The sequence below is a fragment of the Tyto alba genome, unplaced genomic scaffold (genome assembly GCF_018691265.1).
Source record: "Tyto alba isolate M040663 unplaced genomic scaffold, T.alba_DEE_v4.0 Super-Scaffold_9, whole genome shotgun sequence".
NCBI lineage: Eukaryota > Metazoa > Chordata > Aves > Strigiformes > Tytonidae > Tyto > Tyto alba.
In genome coordinates this window covers 7133004-7156874 of record NW_024881330.1, presented here as the reverse complement: position 1 = coordinate 7156874, position 23871 = coordinate 7133004, and the positions used below count along the sequence as shown (strand labels likewise).

At 40.6% G+C, this 23871-nt stretch overlaps 1 long non-coding RNA gene across 2 annotated transcripts; it reads left to right on the top strand.

Annotated features, from left to right (window-relative positions):
* The first annotated feature begins 802 nt into the window (after window positions 1-802).
* On the top strand, window positions 803-16841 carry LOC116965937. Of its 2 annotated transcripts, none has more exons than XR_004409829.1 (4): window positions 803-916; window positions 2674-2792; window positions 11515-11625; window positions 16690-16841. It is a non-coding gene; the product is annotated as an uncharacterized LOC116965937 (long non-coding RNA). The 2 variants fall into 2 exon arrangements; XR_004409830.1 differs by having other exon boundaries at window positions 813-916; window positions 2661-2792.
* The last annotated feature ends 7030 nt before the right edge of the window (window positions 16842-23871 follow it).

Here is a 23871-nt window from a genome sequence, read left to right as displayed (position 1 = left end):
AAAGTAATAATACAGACAAACCCTTCATCTACACAAGGGAGTTTATTTATGTTTGAGTTAAGGAAGTGCCATTTTATAGTAAAAGGAGTGAAGATAAAAAAGGAAAGAGATCTTGCTACGCACTGCTCACAACAGCACTGATGGAAGTGAAGACCGTAGTAAACCTTATTTCTCCTCTGAGCAAGGAAGGCAGAACCTAAAAAGACTGGGGAAGGAGCACTAATGTTATTATCCTAGTATGAGTCTGAGTAGATGACAAACCGTTTTATACTGATTGGCATTCAATAGAGTTGCTGGGCTTTGAGCCTATAACCCATAACAGCCAAGGGATTTAACACTTATAGGCAGTGTAAATTCAGTGGGCCAATTAGCGCCCATGCAATCTCTGTTTCAAAGAGTAAAGACAATTATCTACATTTTACAGCATGTGGTTTAAGGTTGCATTTCATCTTATGCTTTGTGGATTTCTTTTGGCTTTTTGTTTGGCTGTTTTTTTTTTGGTTTTATTTTAATTTAGTTTCCACTTCTCTTTATAGAGAAAAAGCTAATCTAGACTCCCTCTAACCCACTTCTATAAAGCCTGGACATCACAAGTGAACATGTGGCCATCCCTCATTTCTGCAGGAAAGCCACATGTTCACAATCTGTCTATTTTAATTGTGCCATGGGTGTCACATTTGTGTCTAAGAGGCTACTGGGTCTTGCTGTGTGCCTTGCTGTCTCTGACAAATAGGAAGTGCAGATGAGAAGTCACTGGGCATCACTGGCCAGCGTTCAGCTGCAGCATTTTGCGAGGGGGGCTCGAAGGGAAAGGAGTGGCTGCAGCTGCCTGCAGACACCCACGCTCTGAATGTAGGACCAGGCTTCAGTGAGTCATGAAGACAGATGCAGAAGAGGATTCAAAGAGGAAGAGAAGGTCAGTAAGATAACTTTATACAATTTCTTCTTAACAAAGATGAATAGTGGGGTCCTGAGGAACAAATAATGAAAACTACTTTAATCTACATGTATTGAAAAAACAAAAACAAAAAAAAAACAAAAACAAAACAAAAAAAAAAAAAAAACAACAAACCTTTTTTTGTGGGGACAATGGAGTTAACTGTCCAGCTAGCTAACCCCGAGTACAAGCCTATGGCAAAGAGTAAGACTAAATATTTCCTTCAGATCCTAATGGCCTATGAGTTTTGGAGGACAGTGTTTCCTTAGGCCCTTTGATCACTCAGCTAGAGAATGGAGGTGTCTGCCTTCCTGCTGACATCTCCCTGTGACAGGTCTCCCGGTTTTTCAGTTCATGAAGGAAGGGAGTTGGCTGGTGATCCTTAACTCAACAGTACCATGCAGGTGAGAAAAGAGGAAGGTCTCAGTTTTCAGAGTAGAAGCGCTTTGAACAGTAGGATCTGCCTCTGAGAACCTGAAATTCTTACAGAAGTAGATTTTGCAGACAATAACATATGACTGTAATAAAAACTGTCACCTTCTTTAATACTATATTTATATGCATCGTTATGAAGGACTATAACTAATACATGAAGAAAAATTTCTTCACAGTCTTATTTCCTTAGGGGAGAAACAACATCATAATGATAATGCCTTACTGATCTGGGGCTTTTGCTAATACAGAGGAGCTGTTTTAAAAGAAAACTTAGGTATGTGCCTCTGTGGGTATGTGTATATTCACGTGTGTATATTCATATGTATGCTAGTACCAATATTAGAAGTTACAGTGAGCACCTAGGACCTTCATCTTAGAAGACACTGTACTGAAACTGATCAAAACAGGGTTTGTTTGAAGGATGTGTTTTGTACAGAAACCCTGAATGCCTCAATTGTGAGGTAGAATACAGAAGCTGTTTTCAAACAAAAAAAAAAACATTGTAAAATAATCGAGGTTAAGAAGATAGACAAATTTTGAAACTCCACAGAAAATGAATGCGATTCTAGAAGTTGTAATGGATTTCTAGGGACAAACAGTCAGATGTTTAGTAATTGAAAGAGATGCAACCAACCCTTCTTTCTTCCCTAGAATTCCAGCCTTAGGATAACTTGGTTCTGTTAGAAAAAGTCTGTCTCCAGGATCCCTGAAACTGCCTTTGTTCTTTGAAGATTTCAAGCTAGACTAGCTTCTGAGATATCTGACATCTGTAGGTAACAACTGGCCCAAAAACCCACCACAATTTCTTTCAAAGCTGTGTTCCCCAGCTGAGACATAGAGGCTATGTCTAATACCAGAAAATACCTTTAGGAACTTTTCCAGGCACTGAGAGCAACTGGCATGGAAAAGCCCACATCTGTGCTGTTGGACTCACAGCTTTCAAAACCAAGTTGACAGTCTCTAACTGTTTATTGTTAATGGTTCCCAACCAGACTAACATCAGAGCTGTTACTGGGACTTGTGTGGGAGAATGATGCTTTTCAAAGCAGGAGATCATTCCAACTGTTTAGAAGTACATTAAAAAAAAAAAAAAAAAAAAAAAAAAAATAAAAAAAAATTAACAATTGTATTATGGTGTCAGGGTATAATCTCAGTTGCTATTTAATTTATTAGTAAAGCTGTAATCAGAGAGGATAGAGACAGTTCCTAATGCACACACTGTGTACTGGGCAGATATTGGCAGAGAAAGCCAGTTTCAGATACCTGAAAACAACATTAATATTATCAGTCTACCCTCACAGATATTCTCAGGAGGACCCATACATGACAGCAGCTTATCAGGTTGGTAAGAAACTATCTTCAGAACTGTAGAACTGTAAGTATCATCTCTACACAGGATTTCCTGCAGAAGAAAGAACAGGTATAGTCATCCAATTTATATTCTTTATCTGTGTGTTTATTTTTATTTAGCTAACGGATACATTATATATGCACTTCATTGTATCAAATATCAGGTTTCTCTGGTTAGTAAGAAAGTATCTCTAATTTCCCATGGTTACTGGTGCTACTGAGCCAATAAACGATTAACATTTGTATTAATTTGACTATACTGATAAAATTATAGATGTATGTGTCGTGCAAAACGGGAAATGTATGTGCTGGTCAAAAGGGTTGAATATGAAATTCCCAATAACTGGATATTTCCAGAGAGGGGGAAAAAAACCAAACCAAACCAAACCAAAACAAACAAACAAAAAACAGCACCAAAATAAAAACAAACAAACAAACAAACAAACACAACCAAAACAACCAACCAAACAAAAGGAAGAACCAGTTCTAAAGCACAAGAGCTGCTGAGCATGATGTTCACTAGCAGATTTTGAAAGTCCAAATGTCCTAGACAGGAAGGCAGAGAAGGCTTAGCATTCATGGTGTATGCAACTTCTCCAGTAACCCTGCACATTATATGTCCCTCACTGAATCATGGAAGTCATAACAAACAAAAGAAAGCCAAACAAAACAACACCACAAAAAATGGAGCTAAACACTTAATTTGCTTATCAATATCTCTGCATAACCATGACTTCAACAGGGTCAACATGGTCTTCTCTCTGGAGCAATGAGCAAGTAAATGCTGCCGTCTGGTTCTGCTCAAGGCAGAAGGTTTGACTGAAGCCTTAATCCTGTCCATTGCTGAAGTCCACAGGAGCTTTTCCTTTTATTTCAGTAAAGGCTATTCCCACACCCTTCTCACTGGACTTTGAGCACCTGACTGAAATGTGTGAGATAGGAATATAGTCATCTTAGGCTTCCTCTATACTCTATAGAAAAAAAGATTGATGCTACCAACCTGAAATCCAAATGACCTCTAGAATGTCCTATATTTTTCCATTGATTTCCTATCTCTCTCCATTCATTTTAATGAGTGTAGGGACATTATATCCCTAAATTAGCTAGTTCAGTTATGTGCCAAAACTTATATGGCCCTTGTGCTTAACCTTGCTTGAATAGAGATGTTTTATCTGAACACTTTTTTTTTTTTTTTTTTTCCCTGAGAAACCAGATTTTGTCCCTTTTTGAGCAGATATCTGTAGTTTCAAACCCACTGTTTTTGTAGAGACAAAATTTAATAATCCCAAGACATTTTGATAAAAAAACTTTTCACATTTGCACCTAAAATACCCTGAATATTGTAGAGATAATTCAGGAACAGTGCTGGTTAAGTAAACATGCTTTCAAACAGTTCTCAAGAAGCACTATAATCTGAAGAAATCTATCCTATACTTGTTTCTCTAATGGCAGTATTAAAATGGTAAAAACAAAGACAGCTCTTATTCTAGGACAGAATGTGTACCTAACACTCTGTGGGAAAAAATTAATGTATACATGGAGTAAATCGGCAAATTGCTATGCTGAGACAAATAATGTAATGAAAAAATGCTAACCAGTTTATGGTAAAACTGGTTTTCCTTCTCTTTCTTAATTACTGTATGTTCTCACACTGCCTGCTCCAGCCAGATTAAAATTACTTTAATGACTTGGATTAATAGCATCAGGAGTTAGCAGAGCTCGCAAAGTCTCAAGTGAGATTATTGCTCTGCATTTTACCTCTGTTAACAAAATTAAATATAATTTGCCTGTGTGTCCTCAAAAGGTTTTTTTGCTGTATACAGGACTTCCCACAGAATACAAAAACAAGACAATTTTTTTTGAGAATTGTTTCATAAGTGATAAATTACTAAAGTTTCTTTAGACTGTGAATCACTGAATAATATACCCAGAAGATAATGATGTATGCCTCAATAAAAAACATTTTGTATAATTACAGTTTTATTCACAAGCCACTCAGCTCATGCTCACTGAAAGTATTTTGGTGGGGTATTTTTTTTCAGTTACTTTGATTTTTCCAGGACACCCTACTATTTCAGTTCTGAACTTTACTGCCTACTATTATAACTGCAAAGTTCATGTGAAAACTCTGGTTCTGGTTTGCTGTAGTCCTCTGTAGCATCATAATGATTGAGGATAAAATGCTTTTCTCAGATCTTGATTTTGTTCTTATTCTTTTCTTAGACAAGCAGAGCTCTTAATGTCCTCACTGTGCAAAGTTTAAAGTTGCCATCTTGGACACAATTTTCAGTGAAGCAGTAACAAAAGTGCAGCTAAGTATTTACTTTTGGGGTAGAAACCATGCTTCTGTGATGGTGTTCTGTGTAGTTCTTAGTCAACAGAGTGCATCCTACTTCCTACAATGTATTTGGTGCCTACGTAAGTGCATTGGTGTGGCACCTATAAGTCTCACACATGGACTCTGTGCTAGGTCCTCAGAAAGGTCAGAATATAGAGATGGTCCCTGCTCTGAGCCTCACATAAATCAAAATCCTAAGCAAGAGGTTGTTCACAGAAGACCACTAAATAACAAGATAACACCACTGGCATCTAAGTACAGCAGCGGCCTGTTTGATGCAATCAACTAAAAGAAAATAAGGCAGCTTTGGAAAATAGTAGTGTCCTGGGTTGAGTGAATGGTGGAGATTTTTGGTGGCAGGGGAGGGGGCTATCGGGGCGGCCCCCTGTGAGAAGCTTCTCGAAGCTCCCCCAGCTCCAAGTCAGCTCCACTTCTGTTTGGAAAATTGAGACAATCAGCTGCGCCTCTGCGATAACGTATTTAAGAAGGGACGTGGTGACGGGCAGTCGGACTTGGGAGGAGGAGTTACTGCAGCTGCATGAACACCAAGGTCAGTGAAGGAACGGAGGAAGAAAGGAGGGGGGAGGTGTGCCGGAGCAGAGACCCCCCTGTATCCTGTGGTGAGACGGCAGGGCGGCCCCCCCCTGCCACCCATGAAGATATACGGTGGAGCAGACATTGATTTATGGCCTGTTGCTCCTGCTCTGATGATCAAGGTTCTGTGCACAAAGAAGGCCAGGGTCTCATGGGAAAAGGTAGCCCTGCTGCTGTAATTCAGTGCTGGGAGGATTGCAGCATGCGGGGGAGTCCCACGCCTGAGCAGCTCGGGAAGGGCTGCAGCCGTGGAAGGGAATCCAGTCGGAGGAAGTTAGTGACCCATGACGGAGCAGTGTGGGGAACACTGCAGCCCATGGGAGGAATTCAAGTCAGAGAAAGTTTGTGGAGGACTGTCTCCTGTGAGAGGGGGACCACGATGGAGCAGGAGGAACAAGTTTCGGACACTCCCCTCACCGACCGAAGATGAAGGAAGTGGCAGCGCTGACTGCACCCCCCATTCCCTGCCCCTGCGTCACTGGGGGAGGAGGTAGAGATATTGGGAGCAGAACTGAGCCCAGGAAGAAGGGAGGGGTGGGGGGAAGGTGTTCTCAAGATGTGGCAATGCTTCTCACTGTCTTACTCTGTTATGTGTTGTTAGTGTCTGTAATAAATGTATGTTCTTTTTTTCTTCCCCTAACGAGTCTGCTTTTTGCTCGTGATCATAAAAGGGGGATTTTTTCCCCCATCCCAGTCCTATCTTGAACCTCAAGCCTGGTTCTCTGTCCTTTCTCATTGCCGGAGGGGAAGGGAGAGAGAGCTGCTGCATTGTGTTTGGCTGCCAATCAGGCCTAAACCACAACAAGTAGCAGTGGTAATACAACAGAGTATAAGTGCAAATGTTGACTATTTCTGAATGAATGTATATGTGAGTGAAGACGTGCAAGGAATATTCAGAGCCACCAGAGAGGTACCAATGAGTTTTATGTGCACCAAGGATAAGACTATGTTGGGGATTACACCATCTGGAAGGCAACTGTGTGCATCAATTCTTAAATCTGAAATTAAGCATCTGAATTTCTCAGACCTTAGCCACAGGCTATATCAAAAGCTGGCTGATGTCAATGGAGACATTGATGTTGGGTGGCAATAAGTTTTATGAGTTACAGTAGACATTTCCTGAAAACCTGTATCTGAATAAATTTAATTCACTGAACATCTTCTGTTCAATGAATAGAGTCCTGCTGTGTGTGACTGAATTTAATTTCCTCTTTGAGGTCAGCTATTTAGTGAGCACACTGCAAAATTATTTCTTTTGGCTGCTTTCTAAGCACAGAACTGACACTGGACTTGAATGTAACTCTGAACTTGTGATGATAACTTTTTGTCACTGAGGTTGCTGCTTTGTTTTTTATATCCATCTATACTTTCAATTTGGAGATGTTCATAGACATAGACCTACACTAGAACAAATAAATGCTAGTATAATGCAGATAAAAGCCAGTAATAAAACATATTGGATTCCATGTTGCTTGTTTTTTGAGAGATCATTGCAGTGACTGCAACACAGGTAGTCACTGAAACACAAGCATAGCCAATGTCTTCTATGGTTTCAGATATCCGTGCAATAATATGCTTGTGTAGATTCCATCGGAAAACATCTTGTACCACTGTGGTTTATTTCAGCTATTTTCAATAATGTCTTGTAAAAAATCCTTTTGTGAATGAAAGATGGAAGGCTGTAAATATTCCCAAACATGATCAACACTTACCAAGAGAAACCAAGTCTGCTATTCAGAGAAATATGGAGGTATTGAGAGAGAAAGGGGGAAAGAAATCTGATCTGCTTTCAACAGGCAAAGACAACTGGCATATGAAGACCCTCACGTACAATATTTAACACACTGTAAAATAACATTATTTATATAAACTTTATCAGACATTTCAAATTTTATTTCAGGATCAGTCTTGAAATATCCCTAAGGTATTGTCTTACTTGCAAAATGTTATTTCAATTAGTTGAATAACATTCTTTACAGGATTCAGGTCAAACGAGGGACAAAACTAAATCCAAACCAAACAATATGTGTCTGCAATAAATTTATGTTCCTGAATTATTCATACATAATGGCATAGGTGACTCTTCAAGCATTTTGAATTAACTAGAATTGATTTCTCACTTTTTTATTCCTAGTTGTACAAGCTTTTTTGTACTTTTACTTCTCCTTAACAAATAAAGTATTGATTCAACTCCACTGAACATGTTTTATTTAAACTTTGCCCTTTGTCAGCAACTTAGTCCTCTACCCAGAATTCTCCTCTTTGACTTTCCATTGTCTCTTGATCTGCAAGCTGAAATATACTGGATAGGCTCCTTGATATGGCATAAGGTAGAAAAGACATTCCAAATTCACTGGGAACAGTTACAACACCAAGCACACACCATGTGCTTTAAAGTGCTTAGTCCTACTTTTCTAGACTGGACTCTGAGATTTCTTCCTGTGAAATTCAACAGTTTCAAAGTCAAAAACACAGAAAAACAAATGACAGCCAATGTCTTCCAATTTTTTTTTTTTTCCTTTGGCTAGTTTATTCTTGTTTGAATCTAAAACTAATATTACAGGCTGAAATCAGATGCTCTCTCATTCTGACTCCTCAAAAAGACAGAGGAAGAAAATAAGATGGGAAAGTTCATGGGTTGGAAAAAAGGCAGAGATCACTCACCAATTACCATCACAGGCAAAGGAGACGTTAGTTGAGGAAAATTAATTAAATTTTCTGCCAAAAGTTGGATGGTGATAAACAGACAACCATTAAAACAGCACCTTCAGGCTCACTTCCCTTTCCCATTCCCACCCTCACCCTTCACCCCTCCCGACTCCTCTGCCCCGCGGGGCGCAGGGGCCGGGGGTCGCGGCCAGCCCATCCCAGCCCCTCTGGGCCGCTCCTCCCTCCCCCCCCGGCTCCCTGCTCCAGCGCGGGCCCTTCCCCGGGCCGCAGTCCTTCAGGGACAACCTGCTCCCGCCTGGGCTCTCCACGGCCGCAGCTCCTGCAGGAAATATCCCCCCGCTGCGCTGTGGCGTGGGGCCCTCCCCGGGCTGCAGGGTGGGTCTCTGCTCCAGCGGGGTCTCTCCAGGGCTGCAGGGGATCCCTGCTCCGGGCCTGCAGCCCCTCCTGCCCTCCTCCGGCCTCGGGGTCCCTCTGCTGCTGCTCCCTCCTTGGCTTCTTCCTCCTCCTCTGCCTGGGCCGCCTTTGGCCCTTGCTGAAACCTGTTTTCCCCCCGGCGCCCCCAGCTTGGCTGAGGGGCTCAGCTGTGTCCTGCGCTGGGGCCGTTGGAGCCGCCTGGGACCGGCTGGGACCGGCTGTGTCTGGCCCGGGGCAGCCCCGGACTCTCCCCACACAGACCGCCCTGCAGCCCCACATGCCTGAGCATGGGCACTGAGACCTCAATAGCATAAGTCATGGTTATGGAGTAAGTTAGTTACAAGATTTATTTTAACTCCACTGCAGGGATTTCCTTACAAATTCCCTCTGATCCTATGCTTCAATGTGTATATTTTGTGTTTATCAGTGTAGTGCATTGCTCTGTACAAAGTCTGGGGCACCACTTTCTTTCATCTCTTTTCCAGGGGTGGGGAGAAGAAAAAGATTTCTCTCTCTGTAATACTGCAGAAAACAAGACATTTTAAAATTTACTTTATTTCAGTAAGGGCTTTATAGTGTTACACTTTATAGAGGAGAGCACTGGCCATGATGATTATGGTTTAGTAGCATGTAGGAACCCCATCTAGCTTCTGTCAAAGTTATTAGAAAGTCAAGGTAATCTGGCTTTTGATCCAAAATTTTTTGATTCATTTTCCATATTAATTTTCATTCTGCTTTTATCGTGCTATGGTCTTATATATTTTCCTTAGCCCAAGCCTATGTCTGTGCACCAGCAAGAAATTCCAGTGAATAAACTGCGATTATTCTGTCAGATATGAGAAATGTAGATGACTGATTACCAAAAACAATTGGTAATTGTTTATATTCTGGTAAAATTAAAAATTGTTATATTCCAAGTAGCTAAACTTAATCACACTGGTTACTATTTCACTGTTATGCTAGAATCTGCTAGAACAGTCTAACCTACACTGCAGTGTAATTCTTTCAATTTATTAAGGTAGTTCTTACATTTATGGTAGAAGTAAAATCAGCTTCTTTCCCAATTGTAATCTTTACAAATGCTGTAGGGTACAGCAGTTCATAAACTCTAGGTACAGATTACAACACCAGTTTTGAACATGTCTGAATCATTAGTATAACTTTTTTTACTGTGAAGGTGACTGAGCACTGTCACAGATTGCTCAGAAGGTTGTGGAGTCTTCCTTGTCAGAGGCATTCAAAAGCCCTCCAGACACAGGGCTGTAGGTGGCCCTGCTTGAGCAAGGGAGTTGGACAAAATGTCCTCTAGGGTCCCTTCAAACCTCAACCATTTTAAAATCTGTGATTCTGTGATATTTTCCCCAGAATTTTAGTCCCAAGTCCACTGGACAGTATGACTCAGACATATGTTACCATAATGTATATCTGTTAAAATTTGCTTGAGGCATTAATACCAGCTTTATTGTTTCCTGTGAAAACAGCAATATATTTACATCTGTGCTAGCAACTGTATGACAAAAACCCAGTATGTGCCACCACAACTGCCAGATGAAATCCTGTAAATTCATGAAGTTTGTGAGGGAAAGCACAGTCATTCTCTTTCACTTGGTGGGTAGAAATGTATGTGACTTTGGGAGCCATCATATCTTGTGGCTTCCTAAAGTAAGTAACCACCTCACAAATTTTTTTTTTCATAATCTCAGAAATTCAATTTTAAAACTAGATTGGCTTGTGGTCCCTATACACCTTGTGGAAAAGCTATTTTAGATATCACTTAGATTACTAGAATCCTTCTATTTTCTAGCTTAAATGCACACCATTTCTTCTCATGTCAACACTGACAGTTAACTTAAGTAGTTCTTTTCCCTTCTTAATGCTTTGCCCTCTTGAGTACGTTCCAATCCCCACCTAATCTTCATTTATCTAAGGTAAAAGACAGTTTTCTGAGTCTCCCTTTCTGCAACAGCTTTTTGTATTCTTTGGGTCTTCCTAGTTGCCTTTCTCTGAACATGTTCCTGTTGGAATGTATCACTCTTGAATGCAGCTGACCAGAAGAGTAGAGACAATTCTTTTGGGCTCTTGCTGAGGTTTTCTGCAATCATCTTAATCGTCTGAACTTGGAGCACTCAACCTGACTCTTTTAAAGAGTGCATTTACATTTTTGTTGTCAAGTAACATCCATGTCCCAGGGACATTTGGCAATTCACTTATAAAGAAAGTAGTGAGACAGCTGCCCACTTTGTAGCAGCCTACATCTGTTCATGCTGCCTTGGGGAGTGAGGATGTTCCAGAAAGCAGTCTGCTTTCTTCTTTTCCTTCAAGGTGGTCCACACCACATGTCCAGTCAAGGTCACCTGAGTGGAAGCCCCAGATCTTCACTGCTAGCCCACAGGGGAACCATGGGACCTGAGCCCACCTCACCATAAAGACATAGCCACACAGTGCTACTATGGAGTTGGCCAGGGCAGCTCTCCTCTGAGACAGTACAGGCTTGACCTTCTTCTTGCAAAGACAACTCCTGACTGGGACTTGTGTGCATAGTAACCTCCCTAGGAATCTTTCTCATAAAGACAAAAAAGGCATTTGTTTAATTTTAGTTTGCTTGTTTGTCAAATCACCTGGTAATTTTCAGGAAGAAAATTGTCCATGAACAGAAAACTTCACGTCATATTAAATGATATGTTTGAAGTAGATGTTGCTGAGACTAATCAAGCACAGATTTATTTGCTTCAGGATGATATTACTGATACTCAAAACATGTTTCTCTCTTGCTCAGTACTGAAGTCTTGTGTCTTTTCTTTGTGTATCCAGTCATGGACAAGAAAGTAGAAAAGGACAAAAGTTGTGTGGGGAGTTAAGGCATCCAGTACAGAGGCTGATGAGGTTGGTAAGTACCACAGTGTAATACTGAGAGCTAGAGAGAGAAAGCACAAACATAGTACTTATCCCTTTCTCCTTCCCACTGTATTCTCTGATGTTTTGATATTACTGAAGTACAAAAGAAGTGTTGCTAAAAGCTATCAACAGTGTACTGAGAAAATACCGTAGAAAACAGCAAGTAGTGGGCAATCACACAAAGTTTCTAATTAAGTTGAACCAGCTTAAAACAAACTGTACAATGAAGTTGCATAGATTACAGCAATGAAATTACCCTCCTATGAAACTTTCTTCCTTGCTGATGTTAGTAAGGAACTTACTTACCTTACTTAGTAAGGTACAGTAAAAGGCTTTTCCCCATATCCACTTGATGAAACTTGCCCTCGATGGAACACTGCAACTGCCTTCCTCTCTCAAGTCCTAACCAACAAACTTGAACCCATGAGGTGTTGAATTAAAAGCTTGATTTCAGAGACAGAAGAAAATAACTCAGATCCCCAGTTACAAAAATTTAAATATGTTTCCATTACAAACTTTGCCCCTGGTCCCTTTGGACCAGACCATAGGGCTTAACATTGCAATGGACTCCTACCCTTGCTCCTGCTCCATCTTGGACTTATCCACAGACTGCAATGCCTTAGGGGTGTACCTGTTCCAAGTGGAGCCTTATCTATGGTGGGATGGGGGAGAGAATCAGAATAGTAAAAGTGAGAAAAGTCACAGGTTGAAATAAAAATTTAATAGGTAAAGCAAAAGTTGTGCGCATATGCAAAGCAAAATAAGAATTCATTTACCACTTCCCATCAGCAGGCAGGTGTTCAGCCATCACCAGGAAGGCAGGGCTCCATCACACATAATGGTTACTTGGCAAGACGAACACCATCACTCCAAATATCCCCTCCTTCCTTCTTCTCCCAGACTTATATACTGAGCATGATGCCATATGGTATGGAACATCCCTTTGGTCAGTTGGGGTCAGCTGTGCCAGCTGCGTCACTTCCCAACTTCTTGTACACCCCCAGCCTACTTGTTGGTGGGGTGGTGTGAGAAGCAGAAAAGACCCTGAGTCTGTGTAAGCACTGCTCAACAGTAACTAAAATATCACTGTGTTATCAACACTGTTTTGGTCACAAATCCCAAACTTAGCCCCATACTAGCTACTATGATGAAAATTAATTATCCCAACCAAAACCAGCCACAGTCTCACAAGTCTTGACCAACAAATTTGAACCCACGAGGTGTTGAATTAAAGTCTTGATTTCAGAGGCAGAAGGAAATAACTGCATTTTTCCTGTTCCCTGCCATTGGCTCTGGATCACTGTTTCAAAATAATAGCAGCTGCTAGTAAAGATTTAATTCTGTTAATCGGCCTTTGCAATTATTTCTTGTTTTGTGCCCCAATTCCCAAGATGTACAATGAAAGCCTGATATTTGCCACAGCTGGTCGGTAATTCATTTTTACCATAATTTTTTCTCCAATAGAGAATATCAATTTATTAGAAACTTACATTTCTGGAGGCAAAAACATTTTATGACTGATATCTTCAGTCATATTTTGAGAAATGAAGTTCTGGAAACTACAATATATTCCTAGGGACATATTCCCCCCCAGTTTTTAAAAACTTTTTATTTTGAATTTCTGATTAGTTTATATTGTCATGCATACCAGATTGATAGCACATCCTCTCAAATTTTCAAACTGAAATGTTTTGACTTACCTGTCCATATTTCTTCCTTCCCAGGATTTCAATATTTTTAACATTTGTACACTGAACTTTTTAACTTTTTTCTCAGATCATGATTAAAAGTTCACTACTCTTCATATTTCCAAGTTTTGGTGTGCTAAGAAAACTTATTTTTAAAAATGCAGCTCCAAAAGTTATGTTTTCTTTGAAGTTACTGTGGTGAGTTGATTAGGTGCTCACCAAGCTGCTCTATCACTCCTCCTCCATCAACCGGACAGCGGGAAAAATATTATGGGGCAAGAAAAGGACATGGAGATCACTCACCAACTAACATCATGGGCAAAACAGACTTGACTTGGGGAAAGTAATTTAATTTATTGCTAATTAAACAGAACAAGATGGAGAGAAATAAAAACTAAACCAAACTCAGCTTCCTCCACCCCTCCCTTCCCAGGTTCAACTTTACTCTCAACTTTTCTACCTCCTCCCACCAAGAGGTGCAGGGGGGATGGAGAATGGAGGTTGCAGTCGGTTCCTAATGCTTTGTCTCTGCTGCTCCTTCTTCCTCACATTGTTCCACTGCTCGAGTGTGGGTTCCCTCCCATGGGATACAGTGCTTCCCAAATTTCTCCAGTGTGTGTCCTTCCCATGAGCTGCAATTCTTCAAGAATTGCTCCAGTATGGGTCTTTTCCATGGGACACAGTCCTTCAGAAATGAACTGCACTTGAGTGGGCTCTTCTCTACAGGTCACAAGTTCTTGCCAGGACCTTGCTCCTGCATGGACTCTCCACAGGCTGCAGCTTCTTTCAGGGCACATCCACCTGCTCTGGTGTGGTGTCTGCTATGGGCTGCAGATCAGTATCTTCTCTTTTGTGGTCCTCCTTGGGCTGTGGGGGGACAATCTGCATCAGCATGGTCTTCACCAGGGGTTTCAGGCAAATCTCTACTTCAGTGCCTGGAGCACCTCCTCCTCCTCCTCCTCCTCCTTCACTGACCTTGGAGTTTGCAGAGCTGTTTCTCTCACATTTTCTCATTCCCTCAGATGCTATTGTGCAGCATTTTTTCCTCTCTTTAAAATATGTTATCACAGAGGCAGTATGTCACTGATTGGCTCAATTTCAGCCAGCAGTGGGTCCATCTTGGAGCTGTCTGGAATTGGGTCTGTCAGATATGGGGGCAGCTTCTGGTGCCTTCTGACAGAAGCCACCCCTGCAGTCCCCTGCTACCAAAATCTTGCCATGTGAACCTAGTACAGTTGCTTAGACATCCATAAATGAAGAAAGCTGAGCAAGAGCTATGCCTTTAACTCCACATTGTGAAGAAAGTGTGCATGACAACAGACACCTCCAATCACTTCTATTAAATACAGCTGGGGATCAATGGTACACTTGCACAGCATGTCTAAAACTGCAAAGTACTCCTTGCTATGAACCCTGACATTGAACCTAGTCGCAGCACAAAGAGACTTTAATCCATACTAGTCTAACTCTAGACAAGATGGCCTTGATGATGTTCTTTATTGGGAGTGCTGGCATCTAAATTATGCCCAGGAATTGTCTGGGAATGCTGCCAAAATCATACCAGGGACATTTCCATGAATTTAATATGGACGACTCAATTCCCGTGCTTGGAATTGATCCTGGGCCCTGCTTAGTTCACCAGCTAACAAGTTGCCTTGGAGTGCTGTCTGATCTTCCACTATCTTTTACTAACATGCTCTTATTACCTTGTTGCATGGAAGTGCTATTATTCATGTTTTAGAGGCAAGAAACTAATATATCACATATGAAAGTAATCTGAAGTAACTTTAATGGATAGGATTTCTTCCCATCAGAAGTCTGCGATACCTGAAATTAGGGCACTTAATTGACTTACAGAGGGGTTTGTCAGCTGGCTGCAGAAGGAATTTAGGTGAATGATTTAGCATAGATTGCACTGGGCTGTACTTGACAATGCTGTATTGAACAATGTGCTACTGGTGGCACTCACATGGCCTTTGGCATCTGTGTGTTATGTGGTGGCAACATTCAAGACACCACACAATGATTCAGTCAGATCTTGCACCTGAGTACTGTCATTAGAGAAACATAATCACAATATCTAATTTTGGCAGGCATGGAAGGGATCCCAGATATGTTCTCTTCTTTGTACCAGTACCATACAGAGACAGGCTCTGTTAGGTGAACATGTCTAATGATTACCTGATGCAGAAAATGTGCAGTTCCCCCATGTCTCCTGCCCCACAATCCCACTCTTGCTACTGCTGCTCCCAGGTGCACATTCATACCTCCCTGTTAACACCAGCTGTTAGTTGTTTGGCTCTTCTGTGATTTGTTTTAAATCATTAAACAGGCAGGAAAATAACCCACCAAAACTAGAAGAATGTTCTGCCAGCTTTCTTGTAAGAAACTAAGAAGCCACATTGATGCTTGAGTCACCTCAAACAGCAAGGAAGGGAGGAGGATAAAATGGTATGGGACTTCTCTGAGCATCAGCAACCTCTTGTATCATCTCATGTCTCTCTCAACCACGTTGCCTAGCCTTGACTGTCTGATAATCAAAGCTGTTAGCGCAATCACTTTAACTGGTTACTTCAGACATTCAAGAATTCTCTTTGTCTCCTTTTGTAGTTACAAGCCTTTATGAAACAAACAATAATCACTTGAAGTATCTTAGGATTGCTTTTCTAGAAAAGTAATTTTTCTAGTCACTTATCTCTCCTTTTTTAGATCTCTGTACATGGTTAGATGGGAACTGTTAGAAGAGCTTCATCTGGCTTCCCTATTATGCATGTTCAGCTGCTATCTTGACATTACCTCCCTGCCAGCATTTCTCACCTGCCTCACAGAGGTGTTATGTGATGTAATTAGTTTTATTATTACTGTAATTACCATGAAACCAAGCTGACAAAATGAGACTGCTTCCTGAGGCTTTTCACATAATTTTTTGCTGAGCTTTAAGATTATTTTAGCAGTTAGAACATTCTCCTGTGCTAGTTACCCACTCTCACTACTTGTCTCTTTTTCTTTTTGTGTCATTTGGTTATGGTGGTGATAAAGCATGCTGACATATTCTAGTGTATCATTTTCTGCAGCTGGCTTGAAAACAAAAGTCACTAACAAAGTGCTGTTACTAGTGGGACCCTCCTCTCATTTTAGGTAAAGAGGGAACAAACATTTTCCATTTTTGTTTTTTTTTTTTTTCCCCCCAAGAAATTGAGCACAATGTGCATGCATATTTTGCACACTCACAAAGCCTGGAGAATGCGAATGAATGATTTTGGCAATGCTTTGATTCAGGTTCCTTGGTTTTGTCCCAGATTCACAGAGAATGTAGATGTAGCCACACTGAGCATTTCAATGTTTAACAATGGCATCTTTTCCTCCAGGAAACAAATTCACAGTCCCCAGTTGCACAGGTTCACTGTGCTGGAAATGAACATGAGTAGGTATTTCACACAGGAGCAGCAAAAGGCAGCATGCTGCGCCAGTCTGTCCCTGTCAGAAGGGGTATGTTTGAATTGTGTCTCTCACAAACACACTTGGGAAACAAACTGAAGTTCACAGGTATGTGCTTCTGCAAAATTTCCCTTTGCATCTCTGTGTGTGCACGTGTAGTAGTGTAAAGATTGGCATATTCACTAAGAAAACAGCGTTGTTGGCTAAATTCCATCCTCAAGGATGGCAAGGGCTCAAACCCACCTTTCTCATATCCCAAGAGAGTGCTGCAGATTGCCATCTTTAACTGAGGCTCCCTTAAATCTATCTGTGTATTTACTTGGAGCTAGCCCTCGGTTTATTGAATTTATAAAAGGGAAAGATGAGGAAGAAGGGGATTTTGGAGGGATACTGTTTACAACTGTACTCAGTTATTGATAGCAATATCCTGGTAGAAAAGGCAAAGCAAAATCAAATGCTTCAAATGTCAATTCTTTCAGAATTTTACTTAGCTGTAGAAAAGTATCACTTGAACCTGGAATATGTTTTCTATTAGTTTAAATCCTTCAAGTAATTTTGTGTGCATACCTAATAAATAAATATTTATTTATCTATTTATATATTTAAACACTGTTTGAAATATTATTAAATATCATTTAACATTATTTATTAATTATTTTTACTTTTAGAAGATATTTTGAATAATACAATATTTCCATTCATCATAAATTAAAGTGCTAAAACTTTATTTACCATTACAGATGATCTTGAAAATCTTGTGTACAGCAAATGACTGAACTATCACCTAAATGTTTTTTTCTTTCTAATCATCTACACTTTGTTCTAATACGTTAGTTTTGGGGCCAGAAGTTAACAATCTTGGGGTTTTTTTTTGTTTGGGTTTGGGTTTTTAAATTTTGTTTTATTGAGGTTTTTTCAGATACTCCAAAATCCAACTTTCTTTAATATATAATTTATTTCTTTATATCCATGCTAGTGCCTTCAGGGTACCTAGGTGATAAATGCATAACTCTGCTTTCTTGTATGGAACAAGAGCAACCATAGCCTGATTTGCTTTGAAGCAGACAAATAGTTCTGTGATTTCCCTAATACAATATTTCATATTACACATAATACAATAATTCATTTTCCAGTGATTTTATTTGTAGTTAACTGTGTTATATTATTTCTGAATATGTGACCCTGTGGAGCAATTCCAGAAAATTCTGGTCTGATTCTTCAGGATCTGAAACCCAAAACAAAAGGAAAAGAATCCACATAGCAGAAAAATTAACTTAGTGTCCAAGCTTGAGCTGGAGTGATTAGGAGACCCTGACTCTGAAACAACTCCTCTAAAAAGAGGATCTGCAACCCTTGGAAAGTTGCTATTATTACTACAACCAAAAGCCTGTCTTACCAGAAAGTTGAGTGGGTGTGTTTTTTTTCCTTTCTTCTTTTTCTTTTTTAATCAGATTTTTGGGGAATGTGTGTGTAAGGGAGCCTCTTTCGGGAATTTTTTTAATATTTCCTTTTTTTTATATGGAAGTCTTGATTAACACCTATATTACTTGTCCTATCTCTTATGCTGATGAAAAAGGAAATTGTAAAACCTTGGTGTCTTTATTCCAGATTTTGAAAGATATAATTCAAATGGAGAATGGGAATGTGGTTAATACCATACACAGGTGTCATGTTGTCCTGTGCTGGAATGGAATATGGATAGAGCAGACTGTGTGCAGGATTTGAAAGGGAAGCCAATGCTCTTCTCTTCTTCCCATTCTCTTTTATCCTTTTTGCCTCTCTTTCTGATAATTATATTTGCAAAGATGTACATAATTTAATTCTTCTTATGGTATTGTGTGATCTGCAGAATGTAAACTTAAGAATTGCTGCATTTGGAAGTCTAGATATTGGCCCACATGAATAATAATTTGAATGAAAAATTAAATTTTATGCAGTAAATCTAAATATTTATTTTCCTCCACAGCCTCCATCAGACCTGCGCAGGTCTGGTTCTGGAAAAGTTCCATGTAGGCAGTGGAAATAACGTGAATGTGTCCTGGATTAAAAACTGAGTCAGTCAGTATAGGATCACTTCCCGCGTTTCAGGATGCATTTCTAAATGGTCTGTCCTTAATATCATGCTAAAGATATCTTCATTTTCTTTGCAATAGGACTGTAGCATAATGTTATTATGAACCAAAAGAGAAACTAGAGATCAAATTGTCTGTGTTTATCATGTCTCCTAATGACTGCATCTATACTAGAAAATCAAGCAAGGCCAGGGAATTGATGCAGGAACTGACACATGATCATCCACACCTTTTAATATTCATAACTTCCTTGGCAAAATTTTGGCCCATGACACCAGGCACTCTCCCAAACAGACAATGCCCATCCATAATTTAGAGGACACCATGGGCCAGGAAATGTTCCCAGTAGGCAGTGTGGATGGAATCACTCTATTTTGGTGAGGCTGTTAGCTGTATGGTCACAATCCATCTCCCAATTTTTGTAATAGTTTGAGATACCAAGTCCTTTTTTGTGTACTAATATAGACATAAATGGTGAAAAATTCAGCCAGTCTCAAACCCTATTGATATGTATTGTAATGGCAATGCAAAATAGACACAATGAAAAATATTGTTGTGATCCAGAAAGGGTAGAGTACAGGTGACATTTCTGGGATCAAAACCACAAATAACACTAGATTTGTCAGTGTTAACAGGGAGAAAGGAACAGAGAGTAGCAAAGGGCTCTTGTGCATTCAGGTGGTCTACTCTGATTTGTGGCATGTCTAACAAGATAACAATATTAGGAATTGAAGTATTTCACAAATAACAAAGCCGGTAGTAATGATTATGCATCTGTTCCACCTTGATCCCCAGTGTTATTAGACAGCAAAACAAAAATCTGCAGGACACTGTGATTTAGAAAAAAGAGGTACTAGCTTTACCATACCAATGACCTAGGAGAATAAAACTGGGGTCAATCAACAAATGTGGATGGGCTGCTTATTTTGGAAGGAATGAAGATGATAAGAAGGAAGAGTTCTGGAGCAGAAAAAAGAGGGAAAAGTCCAAAAATCAAGGTGGGGCAAGTCATGCACACAGGGCTATTTGGGGGTACCTGTCAAGCAGGTAATCAAAACATCTAGGAGCAGGGCAATAATCTATCCCTGCTCCAACCATGCCTGTGTCTGCCTTACTCCTAATGTCAGGGGAAGCTGGGTACTTTCCCTGTCACTGAGAAGGGAGCACCTAGAGGGAAAGATCATCTTCTTACCATCAAAACGTTCCTTTATTTCACTGTTGTGTATTCTTGTGTGACTTGATTTAGCCACTCCAGTCTGTCTTTGGCTCAGATAAATGAATAGAATAGAATAGAATAGAATAGAATAGAATAGAATAGAATAGAATAGAATAGAATAGAATAGAATAGAATAGAATAGAAAATAGAATAGAATAGAATAGAATAGAATAGAATAGAATAGAATAGAATAGAATAGAATAGAATAGAATAGAATAGAATAGAATAGAATAGAATAGAATAGAATAGAATAGAATAGAATAGAATAGAATAGAATAGAATAGAATAGAATAGAATAGAATAGAATAGAATAGAATAGAATCAATGTGTTGAGCTTGTGTGAGTGTCAGGGTTTTTGGTAGCAGCGGAGGTTACAGCGGTGACCCCCTGTGAGGAGCTTCTGAAAGCTCCCCCAGCTCCAAATCAGACCCACCTCTGTTCAGGGCCAAGTCAATTAGCAACTGTAGCTGTGCCACTGTGATAATATATTTAAGAAGAGGAACCTAAGAGGGGGTGGGGACTTGTGAGGAGGAGTTGTGAGGAAGACACCTATGCAAACACTGAGGTCAGTGGAAGGAAGAAGAAGGGTGGGGGAGGTGAGCCAGTGCAGAGCCCCCCTGCAGCCCCTGGTGAGATGGCAGAACTGCCCCCCTTGCCACCCATGGAGGTCCATGGTGCATCAGATGACAATCTGCAGCCTGTGGAGGACCTCACATCAGAGAAGGTGGCTGCACCTGAAGAAGACCAAGACTCAGTGGGAAGAAGACCCCGCTGTTGTAGTTCAGCACTGGGAGGACTGCAACACCCTGGGTGGATCCACACCAGAGCATCTACGGAAATGCTGCAACCTGTGGGAGGGACTCATGCTGGAGAAAGTTTGTGGAGGACTGTCTCCTGTGAGAAGGGAGCATATTGGAGCAGGGGAAAATGAAAGGAGTTCTCCTTACCCTAGGGAGGAAGAAGCAGCAGGACTGATTACGCTCCCCCTTCCCCTGCCCTTTGCGGCACTGGGGGGAGGAAGTAGAGAGATCATGAGCAGATCTGAATGGGGGAAGAAGGTGTGTGGGGGGGCAGGTGTTCTTGAGATGTGGTAATGCTTCTCACCATCCCGCTGTCTGTTAAGTGTTGTTGTTAGTGTCTGAATTAAATTTGTGTTCTTTTATCCTCCTCCGGTGAGTCTGTCTTTCATCTGTGACCACAATGGGTAAGTCATCCCTTCATGTCATTATCTTGATTCCCGCTTTTTGCTTTATTTTCTCCTTCTCAGTGCTGGGGGGGTAGGGGAGAGTGTAGTAGCTGCGTGGTGCTCAGTTGCCCTCTGAGCTCAAACCATGACAATAGACTATTTCAGTTGGAAGGGACCTACAACAATCATCTAGTCCAACTGCCTGACCAATTCATGGCTGACCAAAAGTTAATGCATGTTATTAGAGGCACTGTCCCAGTTCCCCTTAAACACAGACCGATTTGCAGCGTTAACCACCTCTCCAGGAAGCCTGTTCCAGTGTTTGACCACCCTCTTGCTAAAGAAATGCTTCCTAAATGTAAGAGTGTAATTGCTCTAGGGTGTCTCAAAAAACATGGAAGAGACAAGCACCTTCTGAGGCAAAGAGTTCTTTAGTGGCCTGAACGCACTGATGCTACAGTGATGCTACAACACAGAAAAGCTTTCCCAGTGCTAGTGCTGCAGCTCAGTGCCCAAAGCTAGATATGATAAATAAAGGACTCCTGTTTCCATGTCTATAGTGTTTTCTATGTGAAAGTAAAAAGAGATTAATTAAAAATTGCATGGAATTTGAACACTACTTTGAGGAAAACCAAATCTTCTTACTCCTCATTTCTTTACATTTTGCTAACGGAGATGAGAACACAGTAGGTGTTAACTACTGAGATGCTATTTTAACTATTGACTTATTTTTGTAGGTGCACCTGTGCCAGTGAAGAGCCTTTCACCAGAGCGTACTATAGCTTCTTGTCACTGCCTCCCTGCCAACATGTCCCTTTGATCTTTGTTTCATGTGCTTGAAATGTAGCTACCAAAATTACTTCAGTCTCCATGAGCCAAGTTAACAAAGATATGCTGTTTTTAAACTCACCTGTCCCATTTTTATTGAATTGGGTTAATTCAGTATCAAAGAACAGTTCAGCCAATGGGTCAGAAGGTCTGGTAACCTTTCTGATAGGATCAGGTATGATGTGAATGGCAATGGCATAATATGACTAGAATAGGACAGAAGAACCTGAAATATTCTGTCTGTGAATGTATCATGGACAAGATCTATGTCTTTGCATCTGTGCAAAATCTGTGACATTTTTGTATGCAGGACTCTATCTTTTCCTTTACACACCTTTCAACCAAGGTAAGAGGTATTGTGCTACAGGGATCACAGGACTTCACACTCTGAGAGTCTTTAGAAATGCAAATCATCACTGTTGGTGAAGAAAGACATCCTACACCTTAATTGCTTCTGGAATCTTGGAAAGCCCAGCATATTACAGAAGCACAGAATGGTTGAGTTTGGAAGGGACCCTTGAGTTCATGTTGTCCGACCCCCCTGCTCAAGCAGAGCCACCTCCAGCCAGTTTCCCAGGACTGTGTCTGGAGGGCTTTTAAATGCCTCTGACAAGGAGGACTCCATAACCTCTCCAAGAAACCTGTGTCAGTGCTCAATCACCCTCACAGTAAAAAAGTTTTCCTGATGTTCAGAAGGACTCTTTTGTTTCAGTTTGCACCCGTTGCCTCTGGTCCTGGCACTGGGCACCACTAAAAAGAGCCTGGCTCTGTCCTCTTTGCACCCTCCCTTCAGATACTTATATGTATTAATAAGGTCTACCCCGAGCCTTCCTCCTGGCTGAACGGTCCCAGCTCTCTCAGCCTTTCCTCATATGTGAGGTGCTCCAGACCCTTAATCCTCTCCATGGCCCTTTTCTGGACTCTCCACTATGTCCAAATCTCTTGTACTGCGGAGCCCAGCACTGGACTCAGCACTCCAGGTGTGGTCTCACCAGTGCTGAGTAGATGGGAAAGATCTCTTCCCTCATCTTGCTGTCAAATATTCTCACGTAAACTGCAGTAGCTCAGAGATGAAGAAACTGTTTCATACGTCTTGACATGTAAGTTGTATGTTTTCAAGTGTTTGTTGGACATGAAAAAACACTATTCTGTAGTAAACAAGAATCATTATCAATGGCTCAAATTTCCGTGCAGCTACATTTGTGTTAACTAAATGTTTCTATACCTCAGCATCATAATTTAAGACAAAGATCTTACCATAATTTGGTTTGAACTTGGTCAGTGAAGCAAATACTTTTCAGGCCCAGGCTTTCTGACACAGTCATGCATGTATATACATGGACAATCCAAACACAGATACTGTCTTTTCCACAAACTAGGCCTGAAAATAACTCCCTTGTTCTCAGTCTGAAGACTTTAATTAATTACAACAAGTATAATTTATACAATGGCTTTGAATTCATCTTGCCTCAAGAGAAAGTTAAGAACTTAATTAATCTCATCACCAGTTGACCTAAACAATGAGAAAGGCTGCACAAAAGCAGAGCTTTCAGTAGTTGATATACTTGATGCAACTTGGTTCAATCTCAATCATTTTTTTCTCTTCAGCTAGTGGAGTTTTGGCATGCCAGCAACTAAGGTTTATCTATACCCAGATCAGTTTGGACTAAACATCCTAGACAATATCATATGTGGATGTTGTTATTCTGAAATAATTTTATTATTCCAAAATAGATTTAACCAGACAGGTAAGCAATTATCTTCCTTCTGAATAAGAATATATAGTGATATGCTAATATGGAATGATCAT